General features: G+C 44.2%; 1 long non-coding RNA gene across 1 annotated transcript; it reads right to left on the bottom strand.

Moving 5' to 3' along the window:
• Positions 1–511: 511 nt before the first annotated feature.
• On the bottom strand, positions 512–12,415 carry LOC104869352. Its single transcript, XR_782288.2, has 3 exons — positions 12,332–12,415; positions 3,396–3,522; positions 512–647 (listed from the first exon to the last, which is right to left on the bottom strand). It is a non-coding gene; the product is annotated as an uncharacterized LOC104869352 (long non-coding RNA).
• Positions 12,416–12,454: the final 39 nt, after the last annotated feature.

Genomic DNA, 12,454 nt, shown 5'->3' with positions numbered 1-12,454 from the left:
AATCCCCGGCCCATCCTATTGCATTCTTAATCTGGACATATTGTTTCACCAGATTTTATATTTCGCCAAGTTTTCCTAGAAGTAAAAGGGAAGAGCTGCTACTTTCTGGTAAAAAAAAAAAAAAAGCCAGAAACAATCAGTTGAAAATGCACAGAAAAGTTTGCCATGTAAGAATTCTGGAGTTTCTGTGCTGTGCTCCTCCTGATTTTAATCTCAGCCACAAATGGCAGAGCACAGGACATCCCAGGGGCTCAGAAGAACGCCACTTCTCAGGAGAAGGTGCTTGGAATTGAAGCAAAGGCAATTATGTTACAGCTGGAAACGAAGCTCTTGGGAAAGGGCTGAGAAAATAGAGGCAGTGATTGGGAGGCTTCTCCGAGGCTGTGACTGGGTCACAAAAGCTGAGTGACTTCAGGCAAACCCCTGCTCCACGTGGCCTTCGCTTTCTTGCAGGATGACACTGGCTAGGCTGACACTGAGCTCTCGCATTCTCGTTTCCTATGATCGCACGTGGTGAGTCTGACGAGCTGCTCCTCTGCAGAATCTACCGTCCTTGCTTGATGGTGCGTTCAGTCATCAGGCTGCCCCAGAGGTATGACTGCTGCTGGTGTTCGTGCCTGAAGGTGGGATAGGTGACTTTCCATGTCCTGTGGACAAAAACGTCCTCCCTTCAGCCAAATGTGAGGGCTGACATTAGTGCTATGCTGAGGCGCCAAGGCTCAGGGAAGACATAAATAGGTCACAGAGAGCAACAGTGAACATCCACTAACACGGCAATGTGGGTTAGTGTAAGGCAGAGACAGAAATCCTGAGCCCAACCCAGTCCATGATTTGAGATTTTGTTTAGCCCGCATTAATTTTTGTACTTAATTTCCAATATTTCAAGAGCAAGGAGATTTTACCTGAAAACTTGAGATTCCCAGTTTCTGTTGAAAAATACAGTAAAAGACCTGGTTGCACCAGGCTCATTCACATGGAGATGAGAGGAGACGGAGGTGCCTCCCTTCCCTACAAGGCTCATGTACCGGAAGCTCGGTCCAGTGTGTGGTGGGAAGCTCGGTCCAGTGTGTGGTGGTATTCAGAACTAGTGGAAGCCAACGCACGATGTTGCATATATGCGCTCTAGCCACGCAGCTCGCTGAGGATCACAAGTTCGAGTCCAGCCGGAGCACGTTAGCAAAACTGTATCCCCAAGTAAGAGATAAAAAAGGCAAAGGGAGTAGCTCAGTGGTAGCACACCCCTGGGTTGAGTTCAGTCCCTACTACTGGAAAAAAAAAAAAAAAAAGGCCATAGTTCCTTTAAGAGGTGGAGCCTCATGGGAGATGCTGGGAGAGAATCAGGTCCCTGAGTAGAGTTAGTTCCTTCAGAGGGGAGTTGTTATGAGAGAGCAAGGCTGGCCTCTTCCCCACCCTCTAGCTTCCTGTCTCACTGTGTGATTGCCTCCTTGCCTGCTCCACCATGTCCTCTGCCTTTGTGCAGATGTCAGTGCCCTGCTCTTGAGCCTCAGAGCTGAGAGCTAAACAAACCACTCTTCTTTATAAAGTCCCCAGACTCTGATACTTTTCAAAAACAAATGAAAACAGACTAATGCAGGCCTGGTGGCATGTGAACCTAGGGCAAGGCTGTGAGGAAGGGTCATTCCAAGTCTATCTGTCAAGCTGGGCGTCACGAGAAGCTGCAGCTGGAACTGCCCCTTCCCTGTGGAGCTAAGTCTTGGCCTGTCACTGCTGTTCCTGAGAACTCTCACAAAACTGCCCATTTGGGTTTGTGCCATCGATGGAGCATGTGAGACCTCAAGTCACACCAGGGAAGCACTGCATGAAGGGAAGGACCCCAAAGCCCACTGAGGGCCCTGAGCTCGTCTTCCCTGGGAAAAAGACCCAGTCTCTGTGGGGCCAGAGAACATAAAAGAACAAATGCCCAGTGCTTAGGAGACATGATGCCAACATCCACGTCCGCCTCCACCTGACAGATGCTGAGTTGGTGAGAACCTTCATGCTGATTTACCACTACTTCAGCCGTCTTACAGATGAGGAAACGGAGGCTGCAGGATCCCAGAGTGACAAGAGTGACAAGGCTGTCAGGAGACTGGCCTGTGCTTCTGTTCCGCCATAGTGTTTGTGTTCCTGAGAGTCTGCAGCATGCATTGTGCATGGGTGTCCATCCTGTCCGGATAGGAGGCAGTGAAAGAACTCAGGGATGGGCCCTGAAGACAAAGGAGAGCTCCCCGGGTGCAGAAGAGAAGAAGAAAGATCAAGGCAACAATTGACCTAGACAGTCAGATCCCAAGCCTGCTTTGGTCTCTGTGCTGGAAAGGGGGGCTCAAAATACAAAACCACCTACACAGATCAACTCTTCAGACACAAGCCCAATATTCAAATGAAAGCCTCTTCTAAAAAGAAAATCCACAGGGAAGGGATGTAGCTCAGTGGCACTTCCTGGCAAGTGCTAGGTCCTGAGTTTGATCCCTGGTGCCAGAGGGTGTTGGGGGAGCAAATCCATGCACAGCAGAAAAGGAGAGACAGACAGAGACCTGGGACTGCACAGCCCATTGGCTGTAAAATGAAGAAACACTGCCTCATGATGTACATGACTGGGGAAGAACAAGAGAAGCTGCAACGGTCTGGATGTGCTTTCAGTGTTCGCCAGTATCCATGTACTTAGTCCTTAGGATGGTGGTATTGGGAAGCCATGGGATTTTAAGAGGTGAGGCCTGGCAAATGCCATGGCATCTGCTTATAATTCTAATACCTGGGAGGCTGTAGCAGGAGGATCGTGAAGTCCAGGCTAGCCTGGACTACATATAGAAACGATGTCTCAAACCAAACAAACAAAAACAGAAACAGAAAGGTGTAGGGCCTGGCAGGAGGACCTCAGATACTGCAGAGGGTGCTGCCCTCATGAGGCAGCTCTCATGAGAAGGTCCTTATAAAGGAGTAGGCCTGCCCTCTGGCCTTATCGGTGGTTTCTTGTTCCAGATTTGGTCCTTCCACCTGTGTACACTCTGCCACTTGTCAGAGCTCTGTTACTCCATTTAACCTTCCCTTCTTCCAAAACTGAGCTAAGTTAACGTCCTTTCTTCATAAAGTTAGCTGCCTCAGGTATTTTGTTCTGTTAACAAAAAGCTGATGAATACAAGGTAATGCGTGATGGTGTCTGCCTGTAATCCTAGCATTCCAGGAGGCTGGGGCAGAAGGATCACAAATACGAGCCCAGTCTTGGCACCTTACTGATTTAGTGAGACCCTGGCCTGAAACAAAAAAATTACAAAGGGCTGGGAATGTACATGGTGTGCATTTAAATTTTTAGAATATATTATAGGAAAAGACACATTGCAATCAGTCTTCTTTGAAACGTCCCCCCTCGCTTTGAACACACACCCCATCATTCTTACCGCTTTTGGATGCAGCTTTCAGCCTGTGCTCACAGAAGCTCTCTTCCTCTGCCCCTGGCCTCTGCCTGCTGAGTGAGGAGCTCTCCAAGCCATGTTCTTCCTGGGTGACATTTAATTTCCAGACAACCTACTCGGAATTCCAAAATCTTATATTATTGCTGTGATTCCCTAAATTTGAATGAGCTTGCTCCACTAAGAGTAATACAAATAGTTAACATTAAGGGTCTTATACACGTCAACTTAGTCACTGACCACATCTCTATGAGGCAAGGACTTTTGTTAGCTCCATATTACAAGTGAGGAAACTAAGGTACACGAAAGTTGAGCAACTTGTCGAAGGCCAGCCGGCTGACCAGTGGTGGTGTGTGCCTTAGCCTGTTAGGGTTGGCCCAGTGAGACACCACAGGTTTGGAGCTTAAGCAAACAGCCTCACGGGATGGAGACAAGAAGTCCTCAAGGGATGGAGATTCCAGTCCGGCCATGCTAGCTGCATGAGGGCTTTCTTCTGGCTGTACGCTCATATGAGGGGGGTGGGAGAGGGGCAGGTATCTCCCCCAGTTTGGATGAGGGTTCTACCTTATGATCTCATTTAATTGTCATTATCTCCCAGACACTACGTCTATTTCCAAACACAATCACATGGGGGTTTGGGTTTCAACATATGAATGGGTGGGTATAGTTCAATCCATAACAGTGCGATATGACTATTTTTAAAAATTTATTGACTTACTGAACATCTGCTAATTACTGGATACCGCTGTGAAGTGGCTACAGACACGGCAGTGAAGGTCAGTGCGGGCTCAGACTGGGAGAGGTGGGAGAGGACAGCCGCAGACCAGGCTGCGTGCATGTGCATCAGCCAGTCGACAGTCTCACACAGTCTTCAGCGCTGTGAGCAAATACCAGCACAATATACAGCTGGGGCTGTTTTGGCCAAGCAGGTATAGAACCGTGGCAAGCTCTTTCCAGGAAGAAGACAGCCAAATGCAAAGGCCCTGAGGTGTGAGATTAGAGAAACAGAGGAAGGCTGATAGGGCTGAGTCAGAGAGCAGAAGAGGAATTTGAGAAGGACATAAGGCACCAGGGGACCGAGGGCTCTGTTGGCTGCAGGAGAGAGTTGTGTATTTATTCAAAGAGAAGCAGGCAGCCACTTGAGGGTTTATAATCTGTCCCATGCTTTTCTTGTTCTAATTATTTACGTATTTATTTATTTTTCAGAGGAGGTCTCACTCTGTGGCTCAGGCTGCCTGCAGACTTGCAGTGACCCTTCTGCCTCAGCAGTCCTGGGATTATAGGCATGGGCACAGTGCCTGGCTTGAGTTGGGCTTTTCCCCACCCCCTGGTACAGGGATTGAACTCAGGACCTTGCGCTTTTGACGCAGGTGTGGCACAACTGTGCTAAATCCCCAGCCCCGATTTATGTTTTAAAGAACATCCACTAGTAGCATAAAGGATGACTCAGGAGTATGACTTGCAAACAGGGATTTCGGGAAGAAAGTCTTTCTTTCATTCACCCAGCAAATATTTACTGAGCATCTTCCTACTGGCTGATGTGCTGGTACTCTCTCTCAGGAAGCATAGGGCCTCTGGGGTTGTAGGAGGATACCCCAAGACATGGTGGGCCAAGTGTCTTGGTTACTTTTCTCGTTGTTGAGATAAAATACCCAATACCCCAAGTTAAGAAGGAAAGGTTTATTTGGCTGGGTTTGTAGAGGTTTGAATTCATGGTTGGCTGGTTCCAAGGCAAGATGGCATGCAGCGGGGCATCACAGTGGAGAAATAGTCTATGCAAAGCAGGCCAGGCAGAAGGCAGCAAGCAGCAAGAGACAAGTGACAAGTGAGTGAATGAACAAGCAGTGACCCTCTTCTGTCCCTTATATCCTATCCAGGCTACCCATCCTTCGAGTGGGTAACACTTAAACCCTTAATCCTAGCATCGCACCAGGAATCAATCCCACCAGCACATCCCTGATCCCAGCATGAGACAACCTAGATCCAGCCACCTCGGACAAGTCACACCTATGACCCCATGAGGCTTTGGGGGGACATCCAGACACAAGCCATAAGACCACGATACTTCCAGTCTTCCACAAAAATGTCAGTGGGTCATGTCATCCTGGAGGGCTGGACTTTATGGCCCAGGCTGTAAGTAGGAGGGTGGAGTGCATCTTCTTTGATGATATGGACTCAACCTGGACATTCAAGGATGGGTGAATGAGAGTCGCAGACACCTTCCATCCACAGGATTTGAGGAAGGGTACAAAGTGGGAATGGAGACAATAGTATTGGTTTATTTTGGATATTCACTCCACACTCAGACAACAGAGTGCACACTGTGCACCATCAGGACCCCAGGCTCTCCACTGGACACGAGGATGACTTGGTCTCAACTCTTATCATCAAGAAATTTCTATCTAGCAAGGAGGGTCAGGCAAGTTGGCGATGATCCTTTACACCATGGTGATCTGTGGAGATTCAGAGGAAATGCTGATGGCACTGAGAGGAGTAGGAGCAATAGCTGTAGAAAGTGTATCTCCACCTTCCTCTGCGTGGACAGAGAGCATTTCATATTCTTAGAGTGCCTCATAAAGCATACATCGGAGATGCATAGTATCTTAAGTTTTCTATGTGAGTAAATACAGTGCTCTGTCAGGTAAGGACCCAACCAGGAAACCTGGACCTACAGCCCTCACCAGCTCTTTGCTTGCCCTTCCATCAGGGATTAGCAGAAATGCATATGTGTAGCTGCAACATTAGGGGAAGTGGAGTAAGAAGGTAGATGCAGCAGGATCTGCCATATGATGGAAAGAGAGGAATCAGGATGGCCACAAGATTTACAGAGGGTAGTGGAAATACAAATGAGGGGGCATGGAAACAAGAAAGATATAGAGCTAGTTTAGCTATAGAGACAGTGCTTTGATTTTAGGTAATAATTTTCCTCAGAAGTATCTGCTTGTTTTGTTTTCAGTACTGGGAATTAAACTCAAGTCATCCACACTGACCTAAATCCCTATCACCATCCCTTTGCTTTTTATTTTAAGACAGAGCCTCTCTAAACTGCTTACGCCAGCCTTAAACTTGTGATCCTTCTTCCTCAACCTCCTTTTGCCTTAGCCTCCTAAATAGCTGGGAGTACTGGCATGTACCAGCACATACACAGTAGACTTCAGTTTTCTTATCTAAAACAAAACTGTTAAGACTCAGTATCCGAGCCATGCCCATTTATCTAGCTGTATACATATATATGTATACACAGTAATATTGAATGTATATAATATGTTGAATTGTATAAAATGAGACAGGGAACATTTGTATAAATGCCTTTGAGCCTAAGCCACAGAGCACAGAACACAACTGGAGATGCTCTGTGCCCCTGTTCCTCTTGCAGCTCCCTTCCTCCCACCCCAGTAGCTCTATACTGTCATGCTTCTGAGTCGTGTTTATTATTTCTAGTGCCCTTTTCAATTTTAATGACAATTCTGTTGTTTTCCTGTGTTTCATGATTTGTAATACTTCTTCCTTTTTTGTGTAGTTGATTTGTAGTTGGGAAAAAAACTTCTAGTGAAAAATCTCATCTGATTTTCCCTGATGTCCTGGAATGGGGCACTGATCATGGAGGACTAGTTCTAGGCTTTCACACTATACAAGGATATGCCATTGCACTGCGCATATCAATCCTATTCCATAACATTTTGTGCCCTGCTTTCTAATCACTAGTTATCTTTACATGTGAAATTCTACCCATAACTAGACCCTGAGTTCTTGGGAGCAGGGATCTGCTCCCTAAACACATGACTGGTATGGTGAGGTTACAGGTCTCAGGCCATAGATCAACAAATAGTGACTGGGGGAAAGCAACTCATGTTGACGAGGAGGTCTCTGCAGCCACAAATAACAACAACAACAGCAAAGAGGATGCAAGAATTGGATCTGAAAAGAAGTTTAGGATAAATCATGTCTAGCCAAGTAACCGTGAAAAGAAGGCTGTGCGGATCTGAACCCATAGTGGACCACACTGGACACAATGGTCTAGCCTCTGATGTTTCAAAAGGTAAAACAAAGATGTTTTCAGGATAGTGGAATAAAACACAGGGGTTAGACCAGAGTTACCCAGTCTGTTTGCTGACATAATCCTAGATTGGTCTGAAAGTGTAACTAACACATATCTACTGATGAATAATGGGATCATGCCACAAAACACCCAATAGAGTGCCATAAAAAGCATGACTCTTCAGGTGCTGTACAGTACTTCAGAAGGAGTAAGTTTAACACTGTGTAACTAGGGCAAACGGGATAAAGATAGCCATAGCCATTTATTTATTTACTTACTTACTTATTTACTTATTTTTGGTACCAGGTAGCCATAACCTTAAAAACAAAACAAAACCGTCTCACCACAAACTGGAGAGGAAAAGAAGTGAAAAGAAGGTCTCCCCAATACAAGGAATCTCTTATGACACATGTCTGATATCCTTAAGGAAAAATTAAACATGGTGTCCTCAAAAATCTCAACCTCTTAGACTTACATGGAACACTTGAACATTCCAGTTTATTCCTGCTTCTAAAAGTAAGACTTAAAAAGACATCAGAGCTCCTGTCATGAATCATCGTGACTGTGAAGACCACTATGACTTTCAGAATGTATCCATAAATGTATAATCCAAGCAGACCAACTAAACAAGATGTGGCTGTGAGTCTCTGGGGTCCAAGAGTGGAATGTGTGATCACAGCAACCACAGAGCTACATTCCAGCAAGAATGACTGGGGTGGACCATAGGATTGACATCCTCAGTAGGTTTGACCTTATCATCCCACAGCGAAGCCAATAAGCATAAGACCTTGGGCTCCTTAGCCTGTAGCTCCATCTCCTCAGGTAGCCTGTTTTGGCCAATGACACTTTTATTATATGCAGCTGTTACATTTGGACTTCTCATGTTACTCATAGCTAAACAAGAGCAATGAAGTGATAGCAACAACTGGAGCAATGCTGACAATTAGTTCACCTCAAGTTCAAGGGCACAACATCTGAAGTGTCTTATTGACTCCTTAGCTCCAGGATAAACAAGGATCTCTGCCACTCTTACTACTGTACTGAGCTAGGGAACATTTTCCAGGTGAAAGGCACTAAGGGCTGGAGGCCTCTATAGGAGCTTGTAAGGAAGGGTATTGATGGTAAATGGGCTGTGGGATTGTTTTGGTTTTATGAAGCTCTCTGCAAGGGTTGCGGTACCTCAAAGAGTTGTTGCTCATCAACATTCGTCATGAATGTTAGACATTTTGATGTCATTTATCTGTCTGTCCGTCTATCATCCATCTATCTTTCTATCTGTCTAATTTACTAATGTATTTAAAAAGAGAGAAAAGAAACATGGTCTAATGGAAAATATCTGAGATCCTGTGATTTCTAACCTTTGGGGTCTGGTATCCAGCAACATAATATCACCCAACCCTTTAGGGTTTGCTATTCAATAGCACAAAACAAAACAAAAATGAGACAACTATAAGTAAATCCTATCTGGCTGATTTAAATTATAGAACTCATGCAGCTTAAGCAGACCTTCTTCCTTTGCCATGGTGTGATTCCTCTTGATTGAGAATCCAGTTTCCGGGCTATTTCTCAGAGAATGAAATTACAAAACACAAGATAGCAGATTTTTAAGAAAATTGTCACCAGGTATCCCTGTTGGATATCAAGTGACTGGGTCAGAAACTCAGTCGGAGGCTCTGCTTAAGCAGGAGCAGAACAAATCCCTCTGCCTGGTAGGCCAAACAGAGCATTGTTTTAGTTCCGTAGGAGATAATGACAATGGAATAGAACATTGTCCTGGGTAATGGTCTCCTGCTGATAGGGAAATGCTGAGGCAAAAACAAACAAGAGGTTGAACTGTGGTGGGTTTTTTTCTTTTTTCTTCTCTTTTTTTCTCCCCACAAAAAACCTACTGATCCTGGAACCTAGCCCCTCCTAGCAACTTCTGGTCAGTTAGAAAAGTCTTGGTTTGGGAGGTTTGGGGGAGGGGGTGTTCACTGGGTAGGTGGGGGACAGGGTACCTGGATTAAGTGAGCTGCTGGCTCTAGTGTTCAACTGCTGGCTTCAGACATGGGCTGAGGGGACCGTTTTGAATTTCATCAGCCACTAGACAAACAGGCTTCCCATAAACACGTAATCGCTGTGCCATGCTTTGTGATTAGCTGAGATCTCCCTGCTGCCCTATCCCACCCTCATCCCCACCCATTTTATGTCGCTGATCAGACTAACATAGTTTGTATCAGTAAAATTCTATCTTTGTTCAAGAGAAAACCTTCATTTTATAAGTACCAGCTAAGGCTATCTGAAGAATGAAACCAATAACCCATTTGATTCAGAGAGCCAGTACCTTCCTGTTTTTCTTTGTAACAAAATATAACTTGTAGAGGCCCGCTAATGTGTATTTCAAAACAAAAGCCAAGTCAGCTCCAAAGTAAGAAATGATTTAAAATGTTAACATTTTGGAAAAAAATGGCAAATATCCCTTCATTTTTAAAAAACAAAAATAAATATTCAGGGCCGAAGTTGTCCTCCAGCCAACTGAAGAAGCTTTACAAAATACTCAGTTTAAAATCTACCACACAGATGGAAAATGGAATGTAAACTGGTGGTGTTTTTTCATTCCTAGACCTGAACTTCCACACTCTCCATTAAAGCTCTATAGCATTCAGAAATTTGGCTCCAATTCATCTTTGCTGTTAATGAGACATTTTACAAGTGTGTTTTTTTTTTTAAACCCCTTGGGGAAATTTTCTGAATTGAGTGAAACAAATCGGAAGTGAATATTTTTAAAAAAGAGAGAGAGGAAAAAAAAAAAAAAACAACTCCCGCTTGGACTAGTGATTGACTTGCTTAGAATTCTCTGGGCAAGCATTTCATTTCCTGCTAACCATCATTTTTTCCCCTCCCATTTCAAATTCTCTCCTTGAGTCTGGCTTCGGATGTAGAAACACTGATTTGTGTTGCTGAAGTCCCCTTCACACGTTTCAACTAGAGAATTATTTCATATCAGTGACCATTGTGTCCCTCCAACTCTTCCATTTCCTGTAAGGTTTCCCTACAAAGGAGGCAGTCAGATTGTTAGTCATGGGAACTAATCATTTGGAGTTAGACACAAACTTTTTTATGGTTTCTATGTTTTATTGTGTGTCTAATGGAAAAGCATCCTGGCCTGAATGCCCATTGGAGGATTGCAGTTTTTATTTCTATTACAGTAATTAACCAGGTATTTCTAATTTAAAAAATTCATTTGAGAAAAGATTTCCAATGTTTTTGCCCTAAACTGGCTGAATGTAACTCCTTCACCCTCCTGGAGGACCAGGGGCTTCCTGGTTAAACAATACTCCAGTAGGTGATCAGTTACTTTAGAAGCTGCTTTGAAAATTTGATCAGAAATTTAAATCACCTTCATAGAGATTTTAAGTGGTCCAGAGAAAAAAATAGGGAGAAATAGGGAGAACTAGAAGCAAAGAGAGCTAGTACAGGGATAAAGTTAAATGAGAAAATAGTAAAAATTATTGAGGAATAGAAAAACTCTTTAATTCAAAAATCTCATTGCTGAAGAGCAAGACCAAAGAATAAGAATTTGGATTAGATAGTATCAGTTCAAGTTGTTGAAACCAGAGCAAACAGTTCTTTGGTAAGCCCTCAGCTACTCAGAGAGGAAACGAGAAACAGAAAAAGGATGACAACTGGTAATAAAAATGAAGGGATGTGGATACTTTGGACAATTCTAATCTTCACACCTCCTCTATTTCAGGATGCCAGTGCTTCCTGCAAGAACAAGGGACTCTTTCGAACTATGTCTTCAGCCTCCTTGAATCTGGTCGGGAGTTTTGAACATCTTTTCTCAGGTGGGATTCCACACCCAAAATTCTGACCACCCAGATAGGCATAAGATGACTCAACTCACCATTTTAGGGTTTGTTGTAGAGCAGCGTTCCTCAAGAATGCAAATTTGCTTGAATGCAAACAGCTACATCTATGAGTAAGGACTAGGCACACAGAGAAATGCCTGCCAGTTCAAAGAATCTGGCAGAAAAGTGGGTGGTTATGAAGGTTGGGGTCCAGCTCTTCCTTTTTAATTTTTAAGAGTCCCAGAAAAATCATGTTAAATGTGAATTTTTTCCAAGAGAAAGTTCATGGGAACCATTTTCAAGTTTCAAGAAAGTCTGTTTGGGAAGGGCAGGAAGTGTACAACTTCAGAGAATATTTTTTTTAAAGAAAAACATTTCAGACAGTTTAATATACACTTTAAGGCAATTTATGATAACTGTAGTCCTCCAATGACTAAGGTTATCCTGAACTTTCCAAGTTGAAACATTCAGCTGTTGTACTGAGGAAAAGTCCTCTCAACAATTTCAAAAAATTATTAAAAACATGGAAGCAATTGCAAACTCACTTTCACCTGTGCAATATCCTTTTTCATGAACATATCCAATTACATAGCTAGGGTTGCAGATTTTCACAAACACAGTTTCATTTTTGATAGTTACCTGGCTGTAATTCCAAGCTGCTATTTCACTCTGTTGAAAGGTAAGGGGTTATCTTTGCCCTCTCCTCTTCCTGTTGCTTAAACTACCCAAACAAACGCGAAGAAATTAAATAAGAAAGGAAAACAAGAAGTAGAGATCTATTCAAAGGACTGAAAGCCACCTTATGAGAAAAATGAAGTTTGCAATAGTTGGGGGTTACCTCCCTGTTCCAAGGCCTCCTCCATCTCTGCAATGGGCTAATGTCCCTGGGTTGGGACATCTGAGGAAGATGAGGTCCTCAGCCTGTAGAGGTGCTAGGAAAACAGCCAGCTGTCTCCTGACTTAGCATCTTTGAAAGCTCTAGAGCCTCTCCCAGGAAGTTGATCCAAATCCACCCCGTGTCAGTTTGCTTCCCAGAAGGGACGGGGTTCGCTCACCGTTTGAGTAGTGCTGACGATTGGGATTTATTGGCTTTCTGGTGGGTGTTTGGGATTCTCCCAGGGACAAACTGCAGAAGAGTGGGGACGAGAGAGAGAGAGAGAGAGAGAGAGAGAGAGAGA

This window comes from Fukomys damarensis, unplaced genomic scaffold (genome assembly GCF_012274545.1).
Source record: "Fukomys damarensis isolate Sample0158 unplaced genomic scaffold, DMR_v1.0_HiC HiC_scaffold_8, whole genome shotgun sequence".
NCBI lineage: Eukaryota > Metazoa > Chordata > Mammalia > Rodentia > Bathyergidae > Fukomys > Fukomys damarensis.
Note: the sequence above shows the minus strand (reverse complement) of the source record. Positions and strands in the feature narration are given on the sequence as shown.